At 39.5% G+C, this 16,475-nt stretch overlaps 1 protein-coding gene across 11 annotated transcripts in view; it reads right to left on the reverse strand.

Annotated features, from left to right (window-relative positions):
- LOC137301207 (eukaryotic translation initiation factor 4 gamma 3-like) overlaps positions 1 to 16,475 on the reverse strand; it is a 284,740-nt gene that overhangs the window by 44,344 nt on the left and 223,921 nt on the right. The window lies entirely within an intron of this gene.

A 16,475-nucleotide genomic window follows, 5' to 3' on the forward strand; every position in this document is an offset into this window, starting at 1 on the left:
GAGACAGCAAGTTATCACTGAGCTCCATAGTGCCCAGCGTTCTTTTCCACAGCAATTTTTTCAGAAATTCAATGAATCAATTATAATAGTTATACTACAGGCAGCAACAACAAATCCCAACATACCAGAGGTAGGCAGAGCAAGGTATCATTCTTGCAGAATGTTTTATAGAACTGCTCAATTTCAGGTCCTTTAATTTGTAGTTACAGATCCAGCTACAGTAATCCTCTCAAACTATAGTTACGTGACTGGCTGTGGGTATTTTCTTACCAAAAGTGTGAAGCATATTTAGAGCTTTTGCTACTTTTAAAATAATTTGGTGGGGCAGTACCTATTTTAGCCACTAGATGGGCCTATTAGCTATCACACAGCATCCTTAAAATACCATAAAGCTTTTAGAATGATCAGTTCACAATTTTAAATGCCACTTTCTAAATCAATTACCTTTAAGTTGCAACGGTTATTAAAATGCCCCAGTCTCTTTCCTTCCTGCTTTTAGTAAAACAGGATATTGCTCAACTGTATAAATTGCTTCCAGGCACTAGAGAGGAATTGTGACCACAACAAAAGCTTCAACTTTAGAACTCCATTCAAGCACTGAAGCCACATTTATAGATCAAAGTCTTACTGCCCTTCTAACTACAGTGTGTAGGAATGGAGTATCAGTTTCATAATACAAGTGGATGAATGAAGGACAAATTGGCATGCCATCAGCACATTTCAGGGAGAATAAATATCAGTACAACATATGAAAACATGAAGACCCTTTCACTAATCAAGCAGAGGGGCTCCCTCTATCACCCACAGTCAATTTATCGTGCAATGGATTTTCCCATTATACTCAGCTGAGGGAGGTGAAGAGTTCCAAGGTGATAATATTTCGAAGCCTCCTCAATCATTGAAGAGCAAGGACGTCAGAGTATAATTCTAATAGCAGAATCGATACTTAACCCGGATCAGCGCCATCCTGTAGATGCCATTCTTAATGTCCCAACAAACTAGACCCACAGTGTGCCACACAGCATTTGATTTTCTAGGTTGACTCTAGCCCCTTTTAAATAATTTCCCTAACTCACCTATGTGGACCAGAAATCTAGTGTCTACATTTTGTAATCTAAATTGGTCTTAAAGTCATCTTGGTACCAAAACATGAAGGAAAAAATCCTCAATGTTGTAGGTCAGTCTGGAGGGCATGTCTACTGAGAGAAATTGTAAACAATTTTACAACACCAAGTTATAGTCCAGCAATTTTATTTTAAATTCACAAGCTTTCGGAGACTTCCTCCTTACTCAGGTAAATGTTCCAGGATCTCCTTGAAGCCTACGCATTTATACATATAGAACAATACATGGTGTTTACAGACTGCCCCTGCAACTGCCTGTTGCCAAGGCAATCACCGTGTTCAGACAGAGAGGTGTCACCTGCAGAACCCCCGAATACACATTCAACAAAAAAACAAACAGGGAAAAAAAAGAGAAGAAAAACAGAGAGAGGCAGAAACATCCGGAAGGCAGAGAGAGCCAGCAAATGACCCATTATATTAAAAACAGATAACATTTGTTCGCTGGTGGGGTAACGTGTAGCGTGACATGAACCCAAGATCCCGGTTGAGGCCGTCCTCATGGGTGCGGAACTTGGCTATCAATTTCTGCTCGACGATTTTGCGTTGTCGTGTGTCTCGAAGGCCGCCTTGGAGTACGCTTACCCGAAGGTCGGTGGATGAATGTCCATGACTGCTGAAGTGTTCCCCGACTGGGAGGGAACCCTCCTGTTTGGCGATTGTTGCGCGGTGTCCGTTCATCCGTTGTCGCAGCGTCTGCATGGTCTCGCCAATGTACCATGCTCTGAGAGAAAGGCAATGAAGACCCAGGCAGTTTATTGGAAGACTAGTGCCAACCAAGCCTGTGTAAACCATGGTCTGTTTCAAGCTGAAACAGACTAAAAGCAAGTGTATTTAGCTCACTAACTAGGACATGCTCACATGGTTTAATATTTTCTCTCTTAACGAAAAGGAGTTTGAAATGAAGTGAGTTTTGATTATAATGGTCACTCTGTATGTTCACGTGCAGTCTGTAAAATAAAGCAGCTTAATGATTCATATCTGCCCTCATCTCACAAACGATTCAAGTCAGCCTACTGAAAGATTGGGGAAGCACATGGACGCAAGTGTGAAAGACATGATATTCAGTTCCGATCACAAGGGGGTACTATTATTACGTTCCTAGGTTACACTATTGTATTAGATATTGGGCAGTTTGGATGCACTCCTGAGCTTAAGACGTAGGGACTGTTTAGGGGAGTGACCAGTACTGCCAAACGTGAAAGAATATCTACATAATTTGTACAGGAGCCAAAAATCCCATATTTCAAATGTGGCCTTACCACAAAATTATAAAGTAACAAAAATATTCATCAGCATGCATGAATAAATGAATGTGTATTAGGTGGCTTCTACAGTCTGTCATTGTGGTAACCCCTAAATGGCTACTCACGTTTGATTCAATGCTGTTCAAGTGACTTCGCCATATTTATTTTACCAGTGATTGCCCAGTAAAGAGAACAACTCCTATAGAAGCACAGGCCTTCACCAAAACTAAGAAGCTTCAATGAAATCTACTTGAAGCTCAATTCTAATCCTCACCATTTGCTTGTCAATCATACTAATTTCTCCTATTTTTATATAGCAACTGATCAGTTGAATATCCATATTTGATAAACGATCACCACATGGTACACTAAAGCACTATATAATTGAAAATGCAGTCAACATCTTACACAGCGAACTGATAGTTTGAACAGAGTCAAAGCTGTTAGTTTACCCTTTTCAGCCAAATGCAAGTTGACTGCCTAGTTGATAAATTATCAGCCTGAGTTGTTTGTGTTATTAAACCACCTTAAGTGATGTTCTGTAGAACAGAATCCAGATCATCAGACCTGGTGTGTGTACACACAGTACTTCAACTATGCCAAAATAAGCTGGTTTGAAGCCAAAATAGCTGAAATTTCTGTTGATTAAAACGAGTTACTGCAGATATAAAAGACAAGTTGAGAGTAGAATTGAAGGCATCAATCCAGAGACTAGTACACTTTAAACCCACTCACTCCCAGGGTACTGGTTATTTTAACTAGACACTTATGAAAGAAAGAATGGAAGGAAGGAAAGAAAAGGATGAAAGGAAAGAAAGAAATTAAGTACCTTTCAAATACAGTTACTGTTAATGTAGCGAAACATGGCAGTCATTTGCACACAGCAAGGTTTCACTACCAGCAATGAGGTAAATGACCAGATAATCTGATTATCGGATAAATGTTGGTCAGGGCACCAGCAAAACTCCCTTGTTGTCCTTCGCATTATGCCACTGGATCTTTTATATCTATGTGAGGGGGTAGACGGGTCCTCGGTCTAACGTCTCATCCGAGAGACAGTACCACCAACAATGCAGCACTCCCTCAGTACTTCAATGAAGTATCTGCCTGGATTATGTGCTCAAGTCTTTGAAAGGAGACCTTCTTACTCAGAGGCAAGAGTGCGTCCACTGAGCCACGGCTGACACCTCGGGAAATAATCTCCATTCCCTCCAGAATAAAACCTCAATCTCTTCAAAAGATGCATTTTTTTTGTAGTGAAGATCAAGATTTGGAAGCACACAGCTGATTAATTGTGTTCCCTTTGTGACGCATTTCCCACAGGTAATCCCAATTTAATTCACACCTGTTCACCCACCTTTAAAGAGCAACTCTGGAGAAAACTTCTAAATGATATATTGACCACATCTGAATCTGAAATCTAGCAGCTGAAACAGAAAAGTATACGGACATAGGAGTTGATTTTAGGGGAGGTGAGAGAGGGTGAAATTGCAAGTGCTTGCAGTGCAGGTATGGGCAATATTTAAAAGCTTTCACCTCTGTTAAATCGAAGTAACCGTCTTAATGGATCTCAACCTGTTGTTGAAATACAGTCTTAAAAACGAGAATTACTGGGGGGAGTTCATCAACTATATTGCAAGAGCACTCAACTCTCAAACAGGAGAACAGAGTTGAAATCTCAACCTTAATCAACATTCACACCATTTCCCCCCGGGGTTGCATATCATGATCAGGCTTTTATAATTTTTATTTTGGGGGGGGGTGGGGGGGGGGAAGGAAAGGAGAAGAGAGGAGGGAGGAGAAAAAGATGATGTTGTTAAATATAGGGCGCTGTCCTCTTGAACTGTTCAACCACATTTTCTGTACGGACCATTAATGGTGTTATAGAGATATTACATAGAAATATTGAAAGCCTGGGCACTCTCAATTTAAGTTACATGTGATCGGGATCAACTTTTTTGGTAGTGTAGGAGGATTGGTGCAAAAATGTACAGTTGTTACCCATCTCTCTGCCACCTGAAATTCTTAAACAATACTTATGTTTTACATCATAACCCACACAGTTCTGTGTGTCCTTGACTGAAACACAACTCTTTAAAAAAAACTACTTGAATTCCCCAGGGAATTGTTGTTAATACCGTTCAGTCCAATTTTCATTAGATCACATAACAACGTACATTTATATAGCGCCTTGAACGTAGTAAAATGCCCCATGGTGCTTCACATGAGCAATTATGCAACAAAATTTGACACCGATAATGGTCACACCGCCACTGCGGCAATCTGGGCAGGGCAAGTGGTGGAAGTTATAGCCAGGTGGGGAGGCTTCATTAAGGGGGAAGGTGTCATCAGTCAGCCAAGTTTCCATCAAGGCCATAATGTCAATGCAATCATCCACATCGATGCTAATCAACGTTGGACAAGAGTGCTGAATAATAAATAATTTACAGTGTACTGTGCACTCAATCTGACCAGTTGCATCATTTGGCTCAAGTACGCCATGATATGCACTCCGAAGCAGTCTATTAGTGAATTCTGAAACGTTTCTGAATTACCTTTCCAAAACCAAAATTTCTTCAAACATTGTCATAACTCCCTGCATCTCTAATTTCTTCTCTCATGACTCATGCAACCCTTCAGCACCTTATCCCAGTATCCCTTCCCCCCATAGCCCCCGCCAGACACGAGCCTGGACAGTGATCAGGTGGATGTGTCCTGGACAATTTTGCCCCCTCCCTAATTCAGACGATGCTGAACCCAACTACCCTGCTCCCACCACTGCCCAGCTGAGACTAGCTAACGCAACATAATGTCTTAGGTATTATTATTTGTGCTTTCTACCAACAAATGACTGCACAGAAAAATCAGGTTCCATAAGCAGATTGAGCTTCCCCACGAAACCGAAACCTACACTTTTCGTACATGTCATGAGTGGGATAGCGCACCAGAGGACTGACAGTTACACCTTAATCATGGTCTAGCACATCACGTTCTGTATCTTCTGAAAGGCAGTAAAAACACATCGTCAAACTGGTTATGTCGAAACTAAGAAAGAGACAGCAAGTTGCACAATACTAGACTTACACACTATATAAACTGATCATACAACAGTCTAAAATCCTTGTAGATCTTCCCAGTAGCCTCTGACGGATGTTATATGGGAGACAACTCCACTGAGACCCTCCCAGCTATATGTGGTACAGGCAATGTGAAATTAGGGAATTGAAAACCCTGGGATGGTCCTCGGTTAGGATGGGTGTCCTGTCTTTGATGTAAAGGCAGGCCCCTTTAGTTTGTTTGTTGGCAACACCTCCATGTCAGTGAAATGACATCTTGCCCAGCTCTTGCATAGCTCATAGACTTTAACACTGGCCAGCAATTGAAACCACACCTTTCACTAGATTAGTAACTGGAGTTTACACATCAAATATTCATTGTTTCAGTAGAGGACTAATAATTTGATTACCACCTCGAATCAAACATGCGCATTCTGGCTCATCTACAAATCAAACAACCTGCCTGAGTTCTTGAAGACAGCTGGCCTCTGAAGTTTGGTTGAGGGAAGGCAGCTTCCATTTTAACTTTAGCTGTTTCAAAACTGTGTAATGAAGTACAGAAATGTTTCACTATTCAGAAGAATAACTGTACTTATGTGATCTTCTCCAGAGGAAGACTATTGCTCCTTGTGGCATGTACACATTGTCATGTGAATCTGATTGGCGTCTCGCACAGGTGAACTCCAAGTTAGTCAAAACTCAGCTCTTCATACCCAGTCCTGCACTAAGTTCCATTCACCCATGGCTCATCCTTGCTGACCTTCTTGCTCCCTGTCCTCAATGCTTTGAATTTGAGGTCCTCATTCTCGAAATCCGCCACAGTCTCACCCTAGCCTATCTCTTCAACCTTCTCCTGTCTTATGGCTCCTCTTACACACTTCAGAGCTGGCCTTCTATCCACCCCCAATCCCATCACCCCACCATTGGTGATAGAGCATTCAGCTGCGTTGGTGGAACACTCAAACTACCTTCCTTATACTCCTTCATCCGTCTCCAAATTTAAAAATCTTTTCAAAACCTACCTTTTCAATCAAGTTTCCAGTCACCTCTCCTAACTCTCCCACTTTGGCTCGGTGGTGCTCATTTATTCCTTTTTCCAAGTGCTTTGAGACATTTTCTGCATTAAAGGAGCTATATAAATGCAATTTTGTGTTAAAATAACCCTATTAGCTCTGACTATACTGCAAGCTCAGAGCTCTACTTTTGCCTCCGTATGTCCCCTTGAGTTGGGTTTTCTTGCTGAATCTCTACCAATCCTGCTTGGCTCGCACTATGCAAAACTCCCTTGTGCTCCAAGTTACTGCAGTTAATCCCCAGCCACCAGAAACTTTGGCTCCCAAACCTTCTTCAGGTCAGTGACCCATCTCTGCAAACCACCACCAGTGCCCACTGCTGTTGGGTGCACTGATCCTGCATTGGTTTAACTTGGTTTTCTAGGCCCAATCTGTCCCCTATTAACTGCAAAAGCTACAGATACATTAACACATAAATTATTCCCCAGCAGTGCATCATACTTGAATGATACAAAAAACCCGACTTTAGTCAAAAGTAGATCTTTAGCTCAAAAAAATACCACAATGCAGCCGTACGTGCATCGGACGATACCTCATATTATGCAAGTCGTCTGTTGGTTACTTGTTCACTGTGATTTGGTTATGTACCGCACTAAATAAAGCTCCAGATAATCTCACATCTGACTGCGCCCTGGATTCCCTTTCAAACGCTTACTTTGTGTCTCACCTTAAGGCACGTATAGAATATAATATTTCCAAAGTTTCCCTTCTGTGATTTTCTGTGCTGCACCCTCACATTCTCAAGGCGTGCCAGCTAATCCTGGTTTGATGAATCACCTGCAGGTCAATCTGGTGGAGCCAATGCTTTTTAGCTCCCTGGCACTTGAGGCTGCAAAACAATCAGCTCACTCATCCATTTGATTTAGGGTCCTGGTGTCTCAGTCAAGCAACTGTACCCTTAAATCATCTGGTCCCTTAATACTAATTCAAGTATATCATAAGGATGTTACATTTTCCTCCCTTGAACTAAATTTCAATATAGCTTCCATTTCCATCAGAAGTTCTCTGTAACTATGGCTAAGTCTTCCAATAACATTGGAATTTATGCCTGTATGCCTCTGGCATGAGATTATAACAACTAAATATTGCACCATTCACAGTATTATACTACACACAATCAGGCTCTACTCGAGAGTGCAGTAATGGCCTTCCCAATGAGCAGCAGTATCAGTTTTCCTGTCCATGTTAAATATCCCATTCATCTTGACCGGCTAACAATTCTAACGCCATTAAGAATCCACCTATGTCGTCCTCTTCCTTAATCTGCCAAATTGCGTGCATGCTGGTGACGTTCCTCCTTTTCTTCAGTCTCATATTGCTTCCCCATGCTCATGTTCGAGCGCCTTCCACTATTGCCAGTCTATACATTTCAGCTTCACGGTGGCACTGACTTTCCTTTTCTCCATTGCTATATGAGCCAATTCTAACTCTCTGAACATGTCTTTCTGGGCTCTTGCATTCATAGTAATTGTTGTTTGCTTCTGGTAATTTAATTTAAACATTAAACAGCCTGTTTGGTCTGCTAGTGATAATGATCCCCCTTTCAATGCCATTAACTGTTACAATTTGGGCCTTTTCCCAAAACTTCCAATGCCTTCAAAGCAAAAAGCTAATTTCTACAAGCAGACCGAGTGCCTATGAACCAGAACCTGCAGTCTTTATAGATGCCATGATTGGGCTAGTATGCTAGAGCACAAGTACCGCTTAACTACGGAGACCAGTATGTTCTACTGTCTGCTTGAAGAGGCGGTAACTGCCACACTGTCAAACCGTTGCATTCAGACTAAGACTAATAGTCAGACTACAAATCAAATATGACACAGAATCACAAGTCACAGCAAGAAACTAAGCACAATATTAACATACACACTGTATAAACTGATTGAAAACAAGGGAGAGTTCAAAATCTTTGCAATTCTTTCCCGTGGTCTCTGACATTCTAATGTATGTTCGTTGGGAGATGACTGCTTGTGGCATGTACACAATGTCATGTGAATCCGATTGGCGTCTCGCACAGGTGAACTCCAAGTTAGTCAAAACTCAGCTCTTCATACCCAGTCACGTGGTATAAGCGCGGAACTGAAAGACGCAGGTGTCCTTTCTTTTATGTTAGGATCTCAAAGGCCATTTGCAGATTACTGAATTCATAACTTTGTCTCTCACATAGCTGTAAGTAATTTTAAATAACGTACATGAACTTCTACAAGAACAAAGGTTCCTTGATGCTGCCATCATAAAGCATGCTCAACACTTCAGCAATTGAAATCATATCTTTGGACATGCACCAGCTAGAATTTATATATCAAGGACTCAGAGGATCTACAACAAAGCTTCAGCATCCCAATTCATCCACAAATCCAAGAACCTACCTTGTAGTCTTGCAGACAGCTGGGTTCCAGTCTTCAGTTTGAAATTTAGTTCAACTCTAAAATTGTCATAACTTTAACATTTGGAAGTATGCTTAAAAAAAGTTTAGTTTAATCCAGAGAATCACAGAAGAATTTGGTATCCTGTCCCCTTGCTAGAGTTATCTACTCTAAGCCCTTTCCCTGTACCATTTAATAATTTTCATCTTTATCTATAGAATCTTTTGACAGTCTAAAAGCTAGAAAACTGTGCAATCTAGAAAGCTTTCAACAAGGCAGAAAATGGGAGTTAAAAGGCAATTTAATTCTGCTTTACAAAAATGAAACTGTCTGGATATGGTTTCAAATGCAAGATTCATTTAACGCAACAGCATTTAGATACCCAATAAAGTAATGCAAGCTGAAACAATCAGAGACATGGCCAGTCAATCAGACATGATAACTTATCCACAGCAGTCGAGTTAATTTTACCTGTCCAAGAGGACAAAGTAGAAGAGAAAACTGCTCATGTGTAAAGGAACTTTTACTTCTGGATGACTGGATACGGTTATTATCTGATCCAGAGGCGACATGATAGAAACAGAAAAATGTAAAAAGTTGATTTTTTTTGAGTGTTTGGGTCTAGCCCTAAATTTCAACACGGTGTTTCTCTCAGTGTTGGAATGAAGCACAGGGGTCTGGAGTTTTACTGACTAGAATCAGGTATTTCTTTTAAAACCAAAATTGCATTAATGAAAAAGTTTAGTTATCATGAAAAAGGATTTCTCAGTCTTAATTAATCCAAATTTAAAATGATTATATTCCATATATATGATACACAGCATTATATTTTTGGGTCTTTTCTAACCTCCTTACCCTAAATTATTCCTGTTCTTGTATCTTACATCACTCTCATGGACAATCCCAACGCCCCATTCCCTCTAGTGTGTCTATCCTCGCCATGACATCAGGGAAAACTTCCAGTGCTGTACCAGGGAAACGTGGCTGCTAATTGCTTTTACCTACTGGATTTATCCTATGCCTCCATATGATCTCATTCCAGTCTTTGAAAGCGAAGGAGCACCACATCAAATCTTGTTTTAAGTTTAAAATATCAAGCAAATTTAATTTACAAAAGCTGAACAAGCACACAAAAAACTGTTGCAAAATAGATATATATCCCAGCTCGAGTGAACAAAACAACAAAAACACAATTCTACGAATTAAGCTAATCGTTTGTAAGTAACTTTTAAATAGCATTCCTAGAATTTCTTACTACGTTGGGAGCCTAATTAATCAACTGTTCCTTTGAAATTCAAACCAACTTTTCTCTCTTTCAGGAGTTTCAAATTGATTTGTTTCCTTCTCAGAATTTGAAAACTTACTCCTATAATCTAAACAAAAAAGCTGCCTAGATTTTCAACATCCCACGCTTCAATTTAAAAAGGAACTCTCTGCCAAATACAAACCATACAGCAATGCTCAAATTTGAATTATTTCTCTCTAGCCTGTAACCGATAAAACTTGCAACAGTGTTTTCGGATAGGTTTGGCACAAGATTCTGGCTTAGCTGGCTGTTAAACTCCTTACACAGTATGACAGGATTTAAAGTGAGAACCCCAAACCAAACTAGACAAAAATATTTAATACATGTTAAAATGTGGATTGATGCACAACAGACTTCTAAAATGTTAGCAAGGACAAAAATTCTGACATTTAACAGTCTATGTTACATTGTTTTATCTATTTTTCAATGAATAACCTGTCAGTTTTGTAACATATAAAGTAGGAATTAACTTTTAGATAGATTTGATTTTCTACAGGTTCAAAATTTGGATCGCCCAAACCTAACGTGTGAATTCAGCAAGACCTATGCATAAGCAGGAAAATGCTTCCCTGCAATGCCAAGGGGTCAGATAGGTATCCGATAGTACAGTCCCCACTGCTTATAACTAACTGGCTTGTTTGTGCGAAATGCGATTTGCCTGTCATACACCATGGCTGGTGTAACGATTCTAACAAAAGCTTCCTGAAACTGTGGTGTTTTTAGTGGCTAAATAATACAGCAGCTAATTGTCGTGTAACATTTGACAGACTTTATGGCGAGTGTTAGTACACAAAACATTTACTGTGCTTCAATGATTGACATTCACAGCACTTTTATCAATTACACAGTGATACTGTTTATTATAGCAATATTAGGTCCATTATTTATGTCCAGAGTTTCATCTTTATAATGGATTACGGAGAGCATTTTCCAGTTCCCTGTCTTGATGACATTGGTCTGGGCAGAGTATATGTCATCATCCATAATTCTTACAGAAGTAGCAAGATAGATTGATTAATGCCAGGATGGGAATACTAGAGTTTGGATAATGTCACTCAGCCAGCTCCTATTGCTGAACATCATCACCACCTTGCTTAGTAAATGATAATCTCAGCACATGCAGAAACTGTTTTTTTTAAACCTTCGTGCACTTAAAAAAAAATCCCTTCTGAAATTTTCAAAGTCATAGCAACTGAAGTAATTGAGAAAGTTTCACAATCCAAATATTTTTCTGCAAATCTAGGAAATGTACAGATAGACAAAAAGAAAATGATTTTCTTGATAAGCCTAGCCCATGTGATCAAGGCTTCCTCCCATGCAGGATATTTATAGTGAGCAAGCACTGCCTGAAATAAACGGAGCACATAAGACGTTACAGACGGCAACTTTGAAATGGACGTCAATGCAAATGGATAATGGTTATTCCATCAATTTATAATTAGGGACACTGATTTATGGAGAGAAGCAGTCAAATTCTGTTGATTACATAGTATTCAAGTACTTTCTCTCAGTTTTTCACTAAAAACTGTCAACTCGTGGTCTTGCTTGTGACTTTCAACCACGTTGCCAATCAGATATGCATCTGGCATCTTTTTGAAGCTGTATATGGGAGAGGGGTTGGAATACGAACAAGACTACACCTCACTTTTCTTTATACAGGTTACAGTGCTAACAAGTCAATCCACCCCACTAGTTCAGGTTGAAACCAAGTCTGACCCACCTATGATAGAAGGTGAATTACACTGGATGAACAAAATCAAAATGAGGACACTAGGCAGACCCATGAATATTGCTCATGACAGTGAGATGGTCTTAAGCAACAATCAATCATTCTCAAACTGGACATCTGATTGGCTGGCTAATGGTCAAGCTAGAAACCACATCAAAACACTGATGAATAAAACGACTGCTGTGTCACGTATGTCAGCCAGGTATTTCAACCACTATAAATGTATGTAATCTTTATCCCCGATGACCAACGACAAAAAAATGTATGTCTCAACTGTAAGACTTTGAACATTGACTCTCATAGCAATAAAGTTGTCTAAGGTAGTCAGTAAGAGGTTGACCTAGAAATCCAAAAGATGCTATTTCAAGCAACACAGACTTTGCCAACTTCTTGCACATGTAGCTCCACATCTAGTTAAAGAAATACAACTTATTTCTCCCAGGATTCAAACTGGATGATGTCAAACGCTAAAGCAAATCATCCTTAATCTTTTTGCAACGGTGTTAAACTGCCCATCAATTTGGAACGAACCTAGACATTTAATTCCTCTCTGTTCCCCATGAAAATATTAGATTTTTAAACAGTATGTATCTAACTTCTATTTCAATCCAATCCAACTGATGGTTATAAGTCGCCACATTTTGAACACAATGGATAAGCAAGGTAGAGTTCCAATTTACATATCTATATCTCCTTGATATCTACAACAGGCAATCATTGGACTCTCGGTCTGGTGTGCATCTCCAAGCCTGTCAAGCACAGTAGACCTGGTATTGGTGCCATCCACTCCTCCAGCTTCATTCCTCTGAAGTAAACCGTTCATGAAGGAAATGTGTGAATAAAACTCAACCGCTACAAAACAAAAGCTGGTGCTATTTTCCTCAGGTGAAACTTAATTTTAACCTTCAGTATAACGTGACCAATAGGAAGTCCATAACATAATCCATCACAGAAAATACAATTGTAGTACCAGCAAGAAATTCACAGAACAGCATATATTCACATAATTTCCCTATGCAGCACCTTCTGATGGAGATATCAGTGATTTATGGCATCTTCAGATTAGAATCAAAGCACCTGATCTCAGCACAGAATACACTCCAAAACAGCATTCCAGTCACCAAAGTGAAAACAGATCACGACTTTGAACAGCTTTAAATTGATAATGCAATTTTACAGATCAAGAGGATTTAAGATTTTGAACACGATAAGTGTAGAAGATGAGGAGCTGATACTATCTAAATCCTCACCAAGCACATGTCTAAAGGACCAGAACACAACAGAAAATCTTGGCAGATCATGCTGCCTTTACAGACTGATTAAGCTGGATGCATATGGATTAGTAATTTTTAAACCTAGTTTTACTTTCCTGTTCAATGCCTAACAATATGGCTGATAGAAAACTTCCTATACTGGTCAGCGGCATTATATGTTAAAGTAAAACAAGCGATCCTTTAACCATTAGGCATTTTCTTTAAAACAAAAATTGTCTGATTAAACCTTTTAATTTCAACTGCTGATTCAATTAGAGCATAATCACTAGTCTGATACGGTCAGCAGCTAATCAGCATGTACGTTGTAATTGAGAGATTTGAGGTGTATTAAAAAGCTCAGAGAGCCGTATAGTGCACGTAGTAGGCCACAGTTTGCGCACCCAATCCAAGTTCTCGAAATGTAGAGTGGGAAGGGGCTGGGAAATTAGAGTTATCCCAGGCCGCTTAGTGGAGGAATTCACAAAGGCAAAGGCCTGAAATCAGGCTGCTTCCTGCTGCCCCTTTAACCGGAGATACCCAAAGAAAGGGGAAAGGCCCATCATCCTCCAAGGGATTATAAAGAACTATAAGACCTCTAGTGGCTTTGCGGGAGCATAGCCTCTGATGCTTACCATGGTCCCGCTGCAGCCTAGATGCCACGCCTTACCGGGAGCAGCAAACTTACTGAAGCAATATATCACATGCCTGACTCAAGGTAAAAATATTACTCACTCTACCAACACGGGAAAGTACAGGTGTCGCTGATATGCTTGTAATACTATTTACCCACCATTCAGAAAACTTGCTCAAGATGCAAACATCACTTTCTGACCCCAGTACAAAATTCTGTCTCCTTCAGTGACATAAAAAATAACCTCATTGGAAGCAAAACCGTTAGTTCAAATTTTTATTCAACAGCTTAAGACTGCACTTTTTAATACATTTTCCTGAATTTGGTGCCTCACCATTGTTATCTGTAAATTTCATGCATGTGACAATGGCTTTTTTTGGTGCACTCTGGGTACCGTAGTTTCACAGGAACAGGATGAAAACTACAACACTGACACACAGAATTTGTCAATAGGAGCTGGAAATATCCAACAGCCAAGACTTGGATATGAATTCCTGATCTGGGCTTGAAGCAAAACTTAAGCCTGAAAAGACGGGCAGGCCTCTGCAAGAACATTAAACTTACTCATATAAAAATAGTTTAATGATTTTAGTACAAATAATGTAACTTTTCATGTGTTTCTTGCTATAAATTATGTATAGTGAATAGGCCACATATTCAACTAATCAGATCAAGATGATGGCTGGAACCACTATGAAAAGTGAGTGACGTGATTGGTTCAAATTGCATTTTAACTGGTTGCTTTTCTGTGGGATTGGTTCTGAATCATCATTCAACACATCAGTATGGTGAAGGCCCTTATTTGAGTCTACCAGAAAAGTGTGACACCAAATTTGTTTCTGCTATATTTTCAGTCTGCTACACTACACAATGTGTGACGTGCTATATAAAAGGCCACTAAGACATGTTACAGCAAGACAGGACTGAACAAAAATTCCAAATTTTTTTTTTTACTTATTTGAAAACTTAATCAATATAAGCCAGGATAGAAAAAAAATTAGCTTCAAATTTAGAACAGATAAAATGTTGTTCCTTTTGAAAAGCTAACTCTCAGTTCAAAAGGTGCAGAATGATGAGTATAAAGTTACTGATTCTTTAATAACCAGTAAAATATATCTCAATTGTAAAAAAGTGAAATGTTAATAGGAATTAAATACACTTCCAAATACTAAGGATTTCAACACTAAAATAGGAATAGAATCGTACATCTGATGAAACGAAGTTGTTTCTTCACAGCGTTAAAATTCAAACATTAAGCCGACGAGATACCAAATCAGTGTTTATGTTCACACGTAAGCTCATATGTAGGATTCCTGGTGTACCAGTTTCTAGAAGGATTTTACATACAGTCACACATTCTAATTGGGGAACATTCGGATTGAATTTATTTTGCAGTCTGTCCCACAGGCAATCGTGTAGATTACAGATGGATAGACAAAGACAGAAAAATATTTCCACAGCACAGAGATTCAACAATGGAGAATAAAATTGAAGGATAACTAAATACATTTTGCCCAAGGCGAGAATTAATATTATATTTGTACAGTTTTTAAATTGGATAAATATTGCTTGCCCCTTTGTACCTGGTTCAAATTAACAATATTTTTAGTGTGGGGCGATTTTCATGCCAGAAATAAAGTAAGACTCTGGACCCATCGGAATTCAACACCCTACTGATTCAAAAGTTTATATAGATTGCAGTAAGACCTCAAACCTCCCTCCAGCCATCCATCCAAAACACTCTACAGTGCAATCAGCTTTTAAACCATTCTGCTTCCAAAGGCTGAAGTTTCTCTTTTCCTATAGTCTTGCAGCAAGTTCCAGCATCCATTATCCAAAAATCTTACCAATTTAATTAACTCAACCAACTGCAGATCTTTACGTATTTAGTTTCTTTAGGAGTAGAACCTTGAATAGATTAACTGAACTTTGCTGTCTTATCACCACCCCTCTCCCCCCCACCCCTCCCCAAAGTGTCTCTGGAACACACCTACTGGTACTGGGTATATTTCCACAGACACAGACCGTCATCCCCAAAGAATCTTACCCAGCCCTGTACATCTATGGAGACCACCACTGATGGTCAGTGAATTTAAAATAAAATTGCTGGACTATAACTTGGTGTTGTAAAATTGTTTACAAATGTTAAAGGAAGTGAGGGGGAACAGCAAGTGAAGATATTGAGACAATAAGCAAAAAAAAGTTGAAGTGCCTTTAGAAAACTGACATGCCCAAACTCTTACTATATACAGAACATTAATACAAGAAAGCAGTTACAAGGCTGTTGCACTGTTGAGGGGCTTACATGATATCAAACTGAGATCCAAACTAAAACACTTTACCAGTCTCAGTTGAGCTTCAAAACTATTAACTAGTAGATCTACACAAACTCACTGATTTTCTTCCTGTTGCAGAAATACAAACTCTTTGTTGAAAACTCTAAATAATCTAATTCAGGCATGATTCTATTTAAATTACACAAGTACTCTGGAGTTTTGGGGATCAGGAAGTAATTATGTAGAACTTTTCCTCATTAAATGGATGGGGGATAAGGCAGAGACTGAGATAGAGAAGTTTCAGACTTGATGGGCTGTAGGGCATGGACTTGCTCCATGCTCTTCAGGAGGTTGTGGATTCATGCCCTATGGACTTGTGCATATAATCTAGCCTGACACTGAGGGAGTGCTGAACTG

This window comes from Heptranchias perlo, chromosome 32 (genome assembly GCF_035084215.1).
Source record: "Heptranchias perlo isolate sHepPer1 chromosome 32, sHepPer1.hap1, whole genome shotgun sequence".
Classification (NCBI taxonomy): Eukaryota; Metazoa; Chordata; class Chondrichthyes; order Hexanchiformes; family Hexanchidae; genus Heptranchias; species Heptranchias perlo.